Source organism: Chinchilla lanigera, unplaced genomic scaffold (assembly GCF_000276665.1).
Source record: "Chinchilla lanigera isolate Chin_1 unplaced genomic scaffold, ChiLan1.0 scaffold00010, whole genome shotgun sequence".
NCBI classification, from domain to species: domain Eukaryota; kingdom Metazoa; phylum Chordata; class Mammalia; order Rodentia; family Chinchillidae; genus Chinchilla; species Chinchilla lanigera.
The window spans coordinates 9,429,047-9,443,817 of NW_004955411.1; positions in this window are offsets into that span (position 1 = coordinate 9,429,047).

The window sequence follows — 14,771 nt, forward strand, 5'->3', positions numbered from 1 at the left end:
TATTTAAATTTCAAACCAATATACTCAAGAATATAGATGAAAAATTGTAAATAAATCATAGTACTGGCAAATTGGACTCAAACAGAATTTTTAAAGTTAATATAGTGTGACCACGCATAGTTTCTTCTCAGAATGAATTGTTGATTTAACATGTGTGAATATATTAACACAATTTGTGAAACAAAGGGTTAAAAAAACTTCAACTGTTGAGCATAGTTTCAAAGTGGCATTTGATCATGTTAAAAATAGCTTTCTTACTAAACTGAAAGGTGTGCTAAGAGACAGAACAATTCAAATATCCCCCTGTTCAGCTTAATCATCTGCCCCTACACTAGTTTATTCAGTGAATGAAATTGCAATGCAGTGCCATCCTGCTGCAGTAGATATTTAGCTATGAACAACTTAGATGAAATCTTTGAATTTGTAGATCTTGCATTCTAGTGAGGAATGTGGTGAATAAATAAAAGGTGATGTAATTTCTGATTGTGTGAAGTTGGAAATAAATGAGCACAACAGAATGAAAGGCAGCAATGAGATTTCTATTCTTGGTCAGCTTGTGAGAGCCTGTGGGGCAGTGCAGAAGCAGAGCCGTCTGAGTGGGAAGGTGCCCTGTGATCGTTGGGGAATAATCATCTCAGTTAAGGAACAGAGTGCCTTCTCTGAGCACCCATGAGGGGAAAAGTCATAGCAGAAGAAAATTGAGAGGGAGCAACGTGGTCATAAGTGAGCCTACAAGGCAGAAAATAGATTTGTGGGATCAGTTGTCCATGTGACAAACGCTAGTGTCTCGAGCTTACGCCTCAGTTAGTTTCCTCCTTCCCCCAAAGGAGTTATCTTTTCAATAAAGAACACGTTTGTTCATGCTTCTGGTTTCATTCTGCTTCAGATGTGTTTCTCGCTGATCTCTTCCAAGCTATATTTAAGGTCCTCTTTCCACTACTTTAAAGCTCCCTGTGCTGTTGCCGCCCCTCCCCACTGCTCTACCTGACCGCAGTTGTCACGAGTCACTCCACCTTGCCAGCTTGTTATTTCTCCCCCAGGGCTCTGCCATCTCCAGCAACAGTTCTGCCCCTTAGAAGCTGCATTTTCGGTGCCATTTGCCATCGTCTTCTTCAACTTAAAATGTTCACAGGTAATACTTTCACTCCACGGAAAGCCTAAGAATGTCAACCACAAGCTCCTTAGAAATTTAAGCAACTTAGGTGATTTTAAAACTCAGCATTCAAAATCAGTAAGCTTTTGTTTGTGATAGTAACAAACCATTCAAAAATTATCTAACTATAAATTTTACAAAAGACAGGAACAAAGATGTCAGCAATAAGTACCTACGTTGAAAATATATATTAAATAATTGACATGTTTTGCCAAGAACAAATAGAATATTTGCATAAGGGAAGAACACATGTTTTCCTGGATAGAAAAAGCAAGAACTCAACAACTTTTTTGACATTACTGTAATGTTTAAAGTTTATTTGAATGAAAAATGGCAACGTGGGAAAATATTCATTGGAGAATCTTGCAAAGGACAAAAGTGGTCAATCTCTCATATATATTATATATTGTATATGTATAAAATTTATTTTTATATATGTATCTAGAAAAATATTTATGTATACCAAATATTCATAGGAACATATTTATGGTATATAAATATATCACATATTGAACTTACTTATTTTGCCATAAATACCAAAATTTAATGCCATAAAACTCCATTTCATTAATAAAATTATTAAAATATTGTTCAAACTTACCTTCAGGATATGTATGGATAGATAGGAAATATAAATCAATTTTATGTTTAGACCTGGTTTTATTCCTATGTGTTTGCTAATATTTCAAAATCTGAAAAATCCAAAACACACCTGTTTCTAAACATTGGATAAGGGCTCCTCATGCTGTATCATATTAATTTAGTAATTAGTTAATCGTCAATTTAGACTATTTAATTTCAAAGAATATATGAACAGATCAATGCCATGGAATGGAATCCCCAAAAGAACTGACAACGACCACCTTGTCAGAAGTTACATCTTATTAGGGAAGTAGAGACAATTAACTGATAGACCTGCAGGCCAGCTGGAATCTTTGGGAAGGAGAGCTGAAACAAATTTAGAAGGATAAACATAAACTGGAGAATGACACTTGGAAAAGGAAGAGTCTGAAACAAGATTGGGCAGGAAGGGCTGTCAGACAAGGCTACAAATTTCACCAAAGTCTGCCAGCACAAAGGGGAGTCACGGAGCACACACTGCTCATTAAGGGAATCCTACTTTGAATGGAGAAAGCCAAGCGCTTAGACAACCGTCTTGTCCGTTGCTCGCCAGACTTAGTTCCAAGAGGAAATGTGGCCTTGGCTTGGAAGCTAGGTGGACTCTGGAGCATCTCACGACTAGAGGTCATCAGCTACTCCACTCCTCTCTGCTGAGTAGCAGGTCCTTTCATCTTTTCAGTGGCACAGATAGATGCTAACTGTGCCTCTGTCAATAAAAATCATTGAAAAGAAAATTACATTTATTCCTCACCTCCACAACAAACCTCTCCCGGGTCATTAACTCCCTGCTAATTTCAGCCATGAGAAAAATTATGTACTTGTAATTGCTTTTAGAGGTATTTCTTTTTCATGAAACATTTGAAATAGTGTACAGTGACACTATAATTTCATAATTAAGCATTATCACTCCAGGGAACATTCTCAGAACAAGACAGTCCTTTGGTTAACCTCTGCAAGGGCAAGCCTGCAGTCATTTGTATATCTCACATAGATCATATGTAGAGATCTTTGGCTCTTGTGTCTGTCAGCAAAGACAGTGTAACAAAAGTGTGGAATTGAAGGTCTTGGAGTCAATTTAATAGGAATGGTTGGGATCAGTGTTCCAAGTTCTGAGATGATATTTTTTCCATTCACCTGCCTATGTTTTGAGGGTTTCTTCTCTGGAGAAAAAAATGTTTTTTTTTAATTTAGTCACTAAGCAAACTAAGGGAATAAATGATGCCAATTATACACATTTGTTTTGAAGGGGAATTGTTTGAAGCAGGGCCCTACTATATAGCTCAGACTAATCTTGAAATAACACTATAGCTCTGACTGGCTTCAAACTTATAATGATCCTTTTGCCTCAGACTCTAGAGTGCTGGGATTATAGATGTGTGTCACCACTCAAGGCTTTAGATATTTTTTAAATGTTCTATTTTATTTCTTATGGTTCAAACTACTATATAGCTTCTCAAACAACATGATGTAGTGTTACAAATACAGGACAAAGTACATGTGCACATGTGTGGATTAGAAGTAGAGGAGTCATTCTAGAGAGAGGGAGAACCACATCACCCATAGCACCCTACACCAGGCATTCAATGACAGTGCTACTTCTTTCTTTCATGTACTGGCACAATAAGGCAAATATTAACAAGAAGAAGGAAGTATTCATTTTCTTTTCTGTAGTATCTCACCAAGACAGCTATTCACTGAAATGATTTTTATTTCTTCTCCAGCTCAAATTTTCATGAACTATGATTCAGAATTGATCTTCCCTCTTCTTCAAGCCACGTCCTTTGAGGTCAAGGATGAGCTTATTTATTTTTGTACTAATTGAATCATAGTACCACATTGTAAGCCCCATAAATGTTTGCAAATGCAGTGCAAATATTGAAACAAACTATTTAAAAGTCATGGAAAGCATCCAAAAGTACACACATCAAGAAAATAGTTTACTCACAAGAAACTGTAATTGTAATAGATAAGAACTTTTTTTTTTTCCTCAAAGATGCCCCACATGGAAAACTGAAAATCTACTGACTTAAGATGACAGGTGATAGAATTCCAGCCAACAGCTTTACAGATAAGGCAAAGACCATGATTTCTAAAGAAATATTTAATAAACTAGACTTCCTTAGTATGTGAAACAGTGCACAACATTATCATTCAACAAGGAACTGCAAGTTAAAATACAAAGAGATACCCCCTGGAAGGGCAAAATAAGAGAAACATATAACACCAACCATTGCCAAGGATTTGGGACAACCACAACTTTTACATGACTTTGTTAGGAATACAATATGGTATTATTACTTTTGAAAATAATTTGAGTTTATTATAAAGCTGAATATAAATTTTCACGTGATCCAAAAATCCTACTCTTTTATACTTACTTAAGAGTAATTTATGTATGTCTCCAAAGACTTGAGATAGAGTATTCATAGAACCTGTATTCACTGTATTCAAAGATAAGAAAAAATACCCACGCAGAAGTCAATAAACATCCATATGGTTAGATTGCCTTAAGCAGCAAAGAGGACAAATTGCTGATTAAGGCAAGATGAATGGCTTTTGAAATTACACTGATTAACAAAAGCCACATACAAAGAATATATATTTATATGAAGGTTTAGAAAATATAAACAAATCTATGTAGAAGGTCGTTCACTGGAGATTACTGTAAGTTTACAGGTCAGGGGGGCCAGGGTGGATGGACGGGATAGGGAGAGTGGGGATGGGAAACGGAGACAGTGACCATCAAAGGGCATGAGAGAGTTTTGTAGGGATAAAGACCTATAGCCTGATTCTGTTCAAGGAGGGAAGTTTTATTTTGGATCATGGTTTCTGAGATTTTAATCTACTACCCTTTGACCTTGTTGCTTCGGGCTTGTGGTAAAGCAGAACATGCTGATAGGTCCACAGGACAGAATTTAAACTGCTTACTTCATGCCGGCCAAGAATCAACAAGAGATGAAAAGGGGTTGAGTCCCAATATCCATTTCCATCGTCAATGACCTAACATCCTTCTACTAGACTGCAACTCTAAGGGGTTCTACCACCTTCCAATACTCTACATGTTTACATCAAAACCTTTTATATATAATTTTTGAGGGACATTTAAGATCCAAGCCATATCAACAAATATAGGGACAAAATTTTTTGGTGGGTGTGCTGAGAAATGAACCCATGATATCATGTATCCTGAGCACATGTTATATCTCTGAACTAAGTTGCACTCTCAATCCCAGACACTTTTTATACAAGAATGTAAATGTCTCAGATAGTTAATATTTTTCTTGGTCAAGGTGGTAGTGAAAAAATAAGAAAAATAAACTTCAGAGTCATAATTTTAGATTCTTCAACACTATCTGGTAAATGGAATGAAATTTTCAATCTCATTTTGCCCCTCCCCCACTTGTCGCATTTACACAAGTTCTATGGGGTAAAAATCTCAGTTTCAGGTAATTTTGTGGAGTGTTCTTATCCTTCCTTTATGAGCATCTTTATCTTTTCACTGGCCCAAGAAAAGGAGTGAAAGACAAAATAAAAACAGTGGAGGAGAATAATTGTGAGTGGTGAGGCACGTATGTATTTAACTCAACTGTAAAATAAATGGAGAAATATTTATGCTGGTCTAATCTGCTCTAAAAACTCACAGTTGTATAGTAAAAATCACATAATTTTAAATTACATATGTTTAAATTTTCCAGAAAACACTATGGAATGCATTTTTACAATACTTAAACTAAGTATGAATTTTCTGATTAACTGTAGGCAATTTATTTATTATTCAATATGTCCCTTCTGTGTGGCTTTAGGAACAAAAGTCTTTCATTGACTGATGGACACTGGCATGGGACAGTGCATGTTAGGAGACGGAGCCTGTGAAGCACCCTCTTAGTCTGTAAGTTTCTTCCATTAGCTTTCGTAGAGCCGAATGAGGGCTTCCCCTAAGGCCCCTTCTTGGTGGTCAAGGGGAATGTTTTTATTGGTAAATTCAGAAATAGTAATAAAATAGAAGATTTGAGAAATTCTCAAAGAGAACCAGAGTAGTCTCCCCTATTCAACCACTGCTTGCAAATATTTATTTTTTCATCTCTAAACACCAGAGTGTGTTTGATTTGAAGCACTAAAGCACCAATTGCTCTGACCCACAGAAAAATTTTATGCTGAATAAACCATCTCATAAGGTGAAGCCTAAACACCCGGTGAGGATGCTTTCACACAGTGTCTCCCTGTGAAGCAGCAAGAATTCTGATTTTCAATTGAGTTAATTGTTATGTCACTTCAGAAAATTTCCTAGGGCTTTAAGGAATTCAAGCCTTACATTTTTAAGGTACACTTTCTATTTTCCTGGGTTGAAGCATGAAGTGATGAGTTTTCCCTGAGCTAATTTTTTAAAATAATTTTATTGGTCCACTTTAGATATACATAATGATTACATTCATCAGAGGGGATTTGTACCTCCACATAATATATCATGATCTTTTCTGAGCTAAGCTTAAAAGAAGATGTCAAATGCTGGCAACTGCTGAACATGGAATGTCTTGGTGTTACACTTCATGATTTGTTCATCTACCTTTTCAGCAATATTTTCTGAATTCTGTTGATGTTCACTTTTATGACAATAGGAATGTTTCACATGAGAGGACTGAAACTGTATCAAGGGATCAAACACCATCAACACTATGAGTACAGGGGCTGGGGATTTAGCTCAGCGGCAAAAGCGCCTGCCTGGCAAGTGCAAGGTCATGAGTTCGGTTCCCGGTACCGGAGAAAAACCAAAAAACAAAAACAAAAACACTGTGAGTACCACCACAGCATGTTAAGATCAGGAATAGGAAATCAAATAGTGATAAAGGCACAATAAAATAAAATGCAACAATCTATTAAGGCACAAGAGAATCAAAAGATACATTAACTGTGGTACGCGGATTACTGCCACATCTTTTACCATATTGTTTTGATTTTTCTCTTTCTTTTTCTCTGGAGCGTATTGAGAGTTGAAGTTATCTGTAAAAGAAGAATGCACAACATTACTTGGTTGCCATTATAAATATTATTACTGTCTTACTATTTCTGAATTTACCAGTTGAAGCAATTTCATTCACTACCGAGAAGTGATGTTAGGAGAAGTTCTCTGAATGTCAACAGAAGACTCAAAGTCTAAGAAGGCCCTTCGAAGCTTCCACATCTTACCATGCGTGGCCCCTTTGCAGCAAGTAGGCTGTTTCCATTACACAGAGTGTTCTTTATCCTGTTAATCTCATTGCTTTCTCATCCTCTACCTCTTATTTTTGTCTCTTTCCCTATAACACCTTCATCAGCTACACCAGGTGAATAGGTCTGCACCCAACTCTGTTTTCAGCTGTGCTAATTTTCCTGTTAATTTCATGACTTCTGATATCATCTCTGTGTCACAAGTCTTTGTTTATATTTGATCACAAATATTTGTTTATATTTGTTCCTAACTAGGCTACAAATTCTAATAAGAGAGAAACATTTCATTCAAGAGAGTAGCTAAAGAGGGGCTGGGGATTTAGCTCAGCGGCAAAGCGCCTGCCTGGCAAGCGCAAGGTCATGAGTTCGGTTCCCGGTACCGGAGAAAAACCAAAAAAAAAAAAAAAAAAAAAAGAGAGTAGCTAAAGAAAGGAATAAAAAATATATCCATGTTCTAACGCCCATGAAAGGAGAGAGAACAAAATTTAGTTGTTCTAGTCTTTACAATCTATCTTTGTTTTAGAAATTTCTGATTTTTTCTGATTTCTATACAAGATATATTTATCATAACATAATTTTTCAAAGACTTTAGGAGGTAATGGTAAAGACAAAATTACTTCCACATACATTGGCCACTTGTGTCTTTTTATGAGAAATAGCTATTCAGATCATGAAAAAGGTTGAAACTTATTAATCAGAAAAATATAAATCAAAAACATAAGATACCACTTCACTCCTGTTAGAATGGATAATATAAAAAAAAGACAAAAACAACAAAAAGTTGTGCAGAGGTGAAGAAAGGGTAGCTATTATAGACTGCTGGTGGGAGTGCAAATTATACAGATAATATAAGTATAGTTGTTCCTTTCAAACTATAAATAGAACTATTGTAGAATCTAATGACTGGATGTAGAGCCACTGAAAATGAAATTTAGATGTGGAGAAGACATTTCCAATTTCATAGTTATTATAGAACGTTTCATGATTCCCAAGATATGTCCATCAACAGATGAGTATGGTATACATAAATATGATATAATACTGTTCAGCCTTTAAAAAGAATGAAACCTTTTCATTTATGATAATACAGTAGACCTGGAAGGCATAATGTTCACTGAAATAAATCAGACACATAAAGGCAAACACTGCGTGTTCTCATGCTTATATAAACTCTGAAAAAATTGATCTCATAGAAACTGAGGTGAGAAGAACGGTAACTAGAGACTGAGAAGGATTCTGAGAAAGAAACATGGGAAAAGGCCATTCAGTGGTTTAACATCACAGTGACAGACCAGAAATAAGTCTTGTGTTTTACAACACAGCAACAGGAATATAAAAATTAATATGCTCTATATATCTCAAAAGAGGGATGATTTTATGAAATTTTTATGTCATAAAAGATAAGAATTGAAAGTGATGGATAAGTTATTTACTCTGAATCATCATTACCCAGTGTGTACATAAGTCAAAACATCACATCTCTCATCAAAAAACACATGCAAACGTTATGCCAATCAAAAGCATAAAAATAAATACTTGTGTTAAAAACCACTCATCGCCTAAAGAGAAGCAGAACTGAGAAAAAAATACCCAGAGCACTTTGAAAAGACTTTAAAATTTGTAGTTCATGTGTCATTATACCTATGTATAGGGTACAGTGTGAAAATTTAATACATTTATGTGATGTTTAATGATCAGAAAAGGGCAATTAGGATTTCTATCTTCTTAATCATTTATCATTTTTCTCTGTTGGGAAAATTCGCATTCCTCTCTTCTAGTTCTTTGTAAAATATATACCAAATTCCTGCAAACTGTAGTCATTTTACTAAGCTATGAAATATTAGAATTTACCCCTCCTATGTGATGTATTTTGGTGAGTGATATCCGACTTCCATCTTCTCACCCCCAACTTTTTAAGCTTCAACATGAACATAAGAATATGCGGTATTTGTCTCACCATGACTGTATTATTCCACTGACTAATGTTTTCCAGTTCCATCCACATTGTCAGAAAGAATAGGATTTCATCTTTTCCTCATGCATGGAAGAATAATATTCTATTTATATATCTTCTGTATTTTCTACACCCGTTCCTTTGCTGAAGAACACCATGGTTGATTCATTATCTTTGCCATTATGAACACTGCTGTAATAAACATGAGAACGTGGGTATCTCCTTGATGTACTGATTGCATTCCCTATGATACATGTCTCATGATCAGATAGCTGGATCATGGTAGTCCTATATTTAGTTTTACAGGAACCTCCATATGGCTTTATAAGCAATTTTTATACAATAGCGTGCAGAAAGCATATTGTTTTATGATAAATGATTAAATCTATTACTAACCTCCATAAAGTAGAATACGGAAGTCATCCCTTCTGCGCATTTTATATATTGCCACGTTTGGATCCTAAAAAGAATGCAATTATTCCTCAAAGTTCCACACTTCTAGAAAAGAGACATTATCTCAAAGTAAAATAATGAATATTTTAGAGGAAGCAAATACAGTATAAACTTGGCATTAAATGTTCAACTCTAAACCCCTGGAGTGAAGACAGTTTTGGCATACATCACAAATGAAATGAACATTTCGTTAACATTTAATATTTAAGAAAAATTATAGGTCATTATATTGCATTATAAGCAATAAAATCCAGTTAATATGAAAAATTAGATATAAATGGGTTCAATTCTGTTTTCAGCATTCAGAAATACAGACAGTGATTTGAAAGATGCAGAAAAGATTAACATATAAAGTTCAGTAAAGGAGTAAATACTGTGTAGGGGCAAGTTCAGAATCCCTCATCCAAAATACTTGAACCAGAATGTGTTTCAGTTTTAGATTGTTTTGGGTTTAGGAATATTTGCATGCTTATAATCAGAAAGCTTAAATATGAGACCCAAATCAAAAGGCATTTATTTATTTTTCATATATATGCTATCATACACATAGGCTGAAGGTATATTTCTATTACATTTTTAGCGTGTCTGCATTTTGACTGACCCAGAACATCAGGTCAAGGTACAGAATTTCTCCATTTGTGGGGTCATGCTGGGACTCAGACTTTTGAAGGTTGGAGTATTTTGGGTTTGAGATTTTTTCTGTAAGGGATATTTAACCTCTACATTCATTCAAAGAAACAAAAAGCAAACTTTATAATTCTCTGTAGAAAACAAATGTGTTGGTAGCACCGTTTCATAGCCATCATTTGAAACAGAAAGGATTATTTGAAGGAGACATTCATGGATTGATCATTCACTTTATCAAAAACTAGACTAGAGAAAATGAGTATAAGTTACAGAGGATTTGGTCAAATATAAAGAAAACATTATTCGTTTAAAGTTATCACTCTTGCCGTTTATTTTTCAAATTGCATTGGGAAGAAAGAAGAAGCACTGAAAAGATATGCTTACAAAGTCATGTCTCTATAATTCTTGGAAATTGCTGACAGTGTGAGAGTTCATTACTAAAACACAAAAGCTTAGAGTCTGATGACCATGCTTGAAGGAAATCAGCACAGTGAGTTCTTCCAGTTCTAATATTCCACTATACCCTGCCAGTGTGGGATAAAGCTCACGACTTGCAGGAGCCCGGGACGAACTGCAACCACGTCCCCTCCTCATCACTTCCCTCCACCCATTTCCCATGCGCTCTGCCTCAAGACCCCCGGTCCATTTGTTCCCAAACGACTCATCTAACTCCCTCAGTGAAATTCTGAATATTTGGAGGCTCAGACATGTAAAAGATCAAGAAAATGTGGTTTCAATATGGATTTGGCCAATCATCTACCAGGAAAAGAGAGGTCCATTCCAAAAATTAGTCACAGATTGCTGGGCGATAAGCAGTACAGTGCCACACTTGCTTCGGTGGAGCCAGGAGCATAAATGTTTGATTTTTAAATCTGCAATAATACAGAGCTCAGAGATACATGCAGGACAAATCGCCAATTTGTGGTCCTTTATGTTTTCATTGCTTACTATTGCTGTCAGCAGGGAAAACTGATGATTTATTTTGGGCTGAATTTCCCTCAATCAGCAAAATACTGTAAATTTCGTGTTAAGATAACGCATGCCTACTTAGAAAAATAACTTTCACATGAGTGAGGTCAGTGAGTTCGTCATCATTCTGATTTATCTGAGTATCAATATTGCTGCTCGTATGTCTTCCATTGAGTTGTCCATTATATATCAAAAATCCTACTTCAATCCAAGCACATCTGAAGTCATGCTAGAAATATGTAAACATTTTAGGACAAATGTTTACCCACAAGACTTTCATCAAGAAATTATAGGCATTAAACACCAAAGAAACCAAATCCATCCGCAAAATATCGATGTACTTAATATGCTTTATGCCAAAGACTGAATATTTTCTTACTAGATCACTGAGGGTTTTTTTTTTTTTTCCTCTCAAGGTTCTTTATAGTCTATGCCAGATGCTCCTTGCTAAGTGACTATAGCAGACTATTCAGTGGTGGTTTTCCTTCTTTGCAAAATAAGCCAGTGGTGATTGTTCAGTCTTCCTTGATGAAAGTAACACTGTAAACCTTTACTTACAACTTGTCTCCAAGAAGAGAGAAGAGGAAAGAAAAGTCATGGGAAATCAGATTCTATAAACCATGTGTGCTTTTATGATGTGATCTCATCAGCTAAGAGGAACTTTCAGTAATGACTGTAAGGATACAAAGGAAAATTATCCCTCCATGCCTGGAAAGAGAACTTCCTTTTAAACAAGATGTGCAAGGGACATATTCTCCACCAGAAGAAAAATAAACTCAAATTCTCGAGTCATTTTTATTACCTAACTGTACAGTGGCTTTCAGTCCTTCTTCAGACCATATCATTTCTAACCTTATACATTCTGTCACAGTTATTACCACTGGGTCCGCAGGAATCAAATCTCCACTGTTGAGCTCCTAAAATATGGTCTTAATGTCTGTCAAGTTTGCTAACTCCACAGTTTCCTTTTCTAATGCTAGGATATTCCCCTTTCAGGAAAGCTGTTTCCCTGTCTTTAGTAATTGTTGTAATAAATATATGCAAATAATATAAAAACCCACATTATCAATTGAGTTTCTAACTGCCAAAAAAAATGCCAAAAAAATGAATGTTTGCAACTAATGCTACCAAACTATAAAAGAATTATCATTGTAGCTTAGATAAATGCATTCATCTTTCATTTACAAAGCTTTACAACCAAAATACATCACCACAAGTTTGATAAGAAGGTTGTTACATATTTACTTTACTAGAATAAACCAGGGTTAAAAACTCTGAGTATAATATTAGCTCAGAAACATGTATCTTGGAATACATCCAGGTTTGGGAGGAAATTAATTTATCTGAGAGTATCTATGCTTACTTAGGTACTGATTTTCATGGGGGAGAAATTTGAGAGATTTTAAAAGCTTTTGTCTCCTATCAACACTTACATATTTTCTACCAGTTCTCATGGCCTCTCCTCAATACACACAGGGAGGCAAATAGTTCTGGGATCCTTGTATCACATAGTAGTTACCCAATGAGGCAAGAGCCTATTGTTTTCTTCTCAAAGACTCCATGAAAACCAGAGGAGATTAAACCCTTTACAGATAACAAGCTGGAATGACAGAAAATCTATGTATGACCAACGTTACAGAGTCTCAGAGCTTTTTACAATAGTAAGCTTTAATGACGTGCCTCCCTTCCTCCCTAAAAAGTGTTAGATTTCCTTCCTGTGCAGTTCACTTTGTTTCATGCTAAATTCCCACCATTCAATACAAAATGATATTATAATCATGGTACTTATCTAGTTGTAAAGTTTCATTAGAAATTTACAGACATGTATGAATTGACACCTAAACTGATTCCCCTTACTTTTTCTACAAACTATTTCTTTGCTTTTCTCATAATTCCTGCCTCTTCCTTTTTCAGTATGAATGAAAAGACTCTGTAGCAAGCTTCCAGCGCAGGGTTCTGTGCTTCTGAAAGGGGTTTTAGAGCTCTGAAGATTGTAGGAGACGGAAGTCATGTTTTGACTTGGTACCAAATACCTTAGCAAAAGTTTTCAACACAATACGAACAAGCTACAGGAGCTACTTATGTATTCATGCCTGCAACCAATGAATTATTATTGAAGCTCTCCAGCACACAAAATTTTGAAATTCTGAATTTAGACCCTACTTTACCACTTACTAGTTTATGGATAAGGGCAATCACCTCTCCTATCCTCTGTTCCTCATTTTATACTTACAAAGACATGTGTTGTTCCCCGGGCGCCATGAGCATCTGCTATACACAGGGTCCTGTACTGACCTGTGCTATTGTGAAATTAAGAGGAGATCATGTTTCTGAAATTATATTTGAAAAATAATTCCATTATATACTAATACATGTGGGCTTGCTTTCCACAGGTCACTCTGTTTTGTACTATGATGGATTCAGTGAAACTACAATTTAGCAAAAGAGTTAGTGCATGTATTCAGGAGTGATACAAACAACTAGTACTACATCGATACCAGATAGTCAGCTAGTGCCAAGGCATACTTCCCGAGGATCAGCCCTAAACGTAAAACCAAAACAATTCCTCACAAAGTAGCATAATAAATTTCAAATGTCCACCAAGGAAGTTACATTATCCTTCTGTTTTATAGTGGCTAAATTCAGACTTTCAGACAATGGGTCAAAACTAGTATTTGCAGTGATTCCACACTAATAGTCAATGGTCCAATTCAGTAGCACCACAGCTTTTGTCTGTATATCACGTCATATTTTTGCAAGTATTATAATATTTAATTACATATTGATTTATTATAGCATAATGATTAGTAAAGAAAAAATGAAACCTAAAATTAGGCTTGTTGTTGTTGTTGTTGTTTTTGGTGCCAGGAATCAAACTCACAACCTTCTGCTTGCCAGGCAGGCGCTGTGCCACTGAGCTATATCACTAGCCCTAAAATTAGACATTTTGGTCTCGCTTTTCCTAAACCTGAAGATGAGACATTGGCGGGTAGACAAAAAATTCAAATTGTTTCAGACACTTATGAAATGAAATGATTTAGAAAATATTGGACATATGCTCAACTTTAAAGTGAAAGAGTAGCATGCTTATAGAATATTATCAAGAATACTTTGTACTAAGGGACGAAGCAAGTATTTAGACTTCACCATATCATAAGCTTAGCATACTGGGAATGAAACATTTGAGCGGGTTATTTCACATTGAGTACCTTAGATGTTTGAACGTGTTTTTAAGAATGCATTGTGTATGAAACTGGGGGAGAATTGATAGAGGTATGTTGTGGGAGTTGACAAGAGAGAAGGATTTTTAAATGGGAGAAAAACAGCTGAGTCTCAAAAGAGAACTAGAATTTTAATTTATGAATGTGGAGAGTATTGTCCACACAGAGAACTCGCTGGTCCAAATCACTGAGGTGGAAAACTGCAGGGCATGTGCGGAGAACAGCCAATGCCTGCCTCACGGAAAGCGAGGCTTTTGGGAGCGATGGGAATGCAGATCATAGTTAGGAAATTAGAAATAGTTGTAACACAGCAAACAAAATGTCAAAAACCAAACTGCTTTCTCTTCTTGGTTCTAATTATGCTTTCTTTTTCCACAAGGCAAAGAAATGACTATCAAATACTTCCTCGGAGCAGAATCCTTCATCTGAGGAAGAAAAGTTTAAGGGATTCAGGTCCAAAACACTGGATCTATGATCAAGTATGTTTGTTGTTACTGGATAAACATTTGCCATTTGTAAAATAAGCAAAATGTGAATTTGGGGCTTGTGATCTGACCTCTATTGTCTA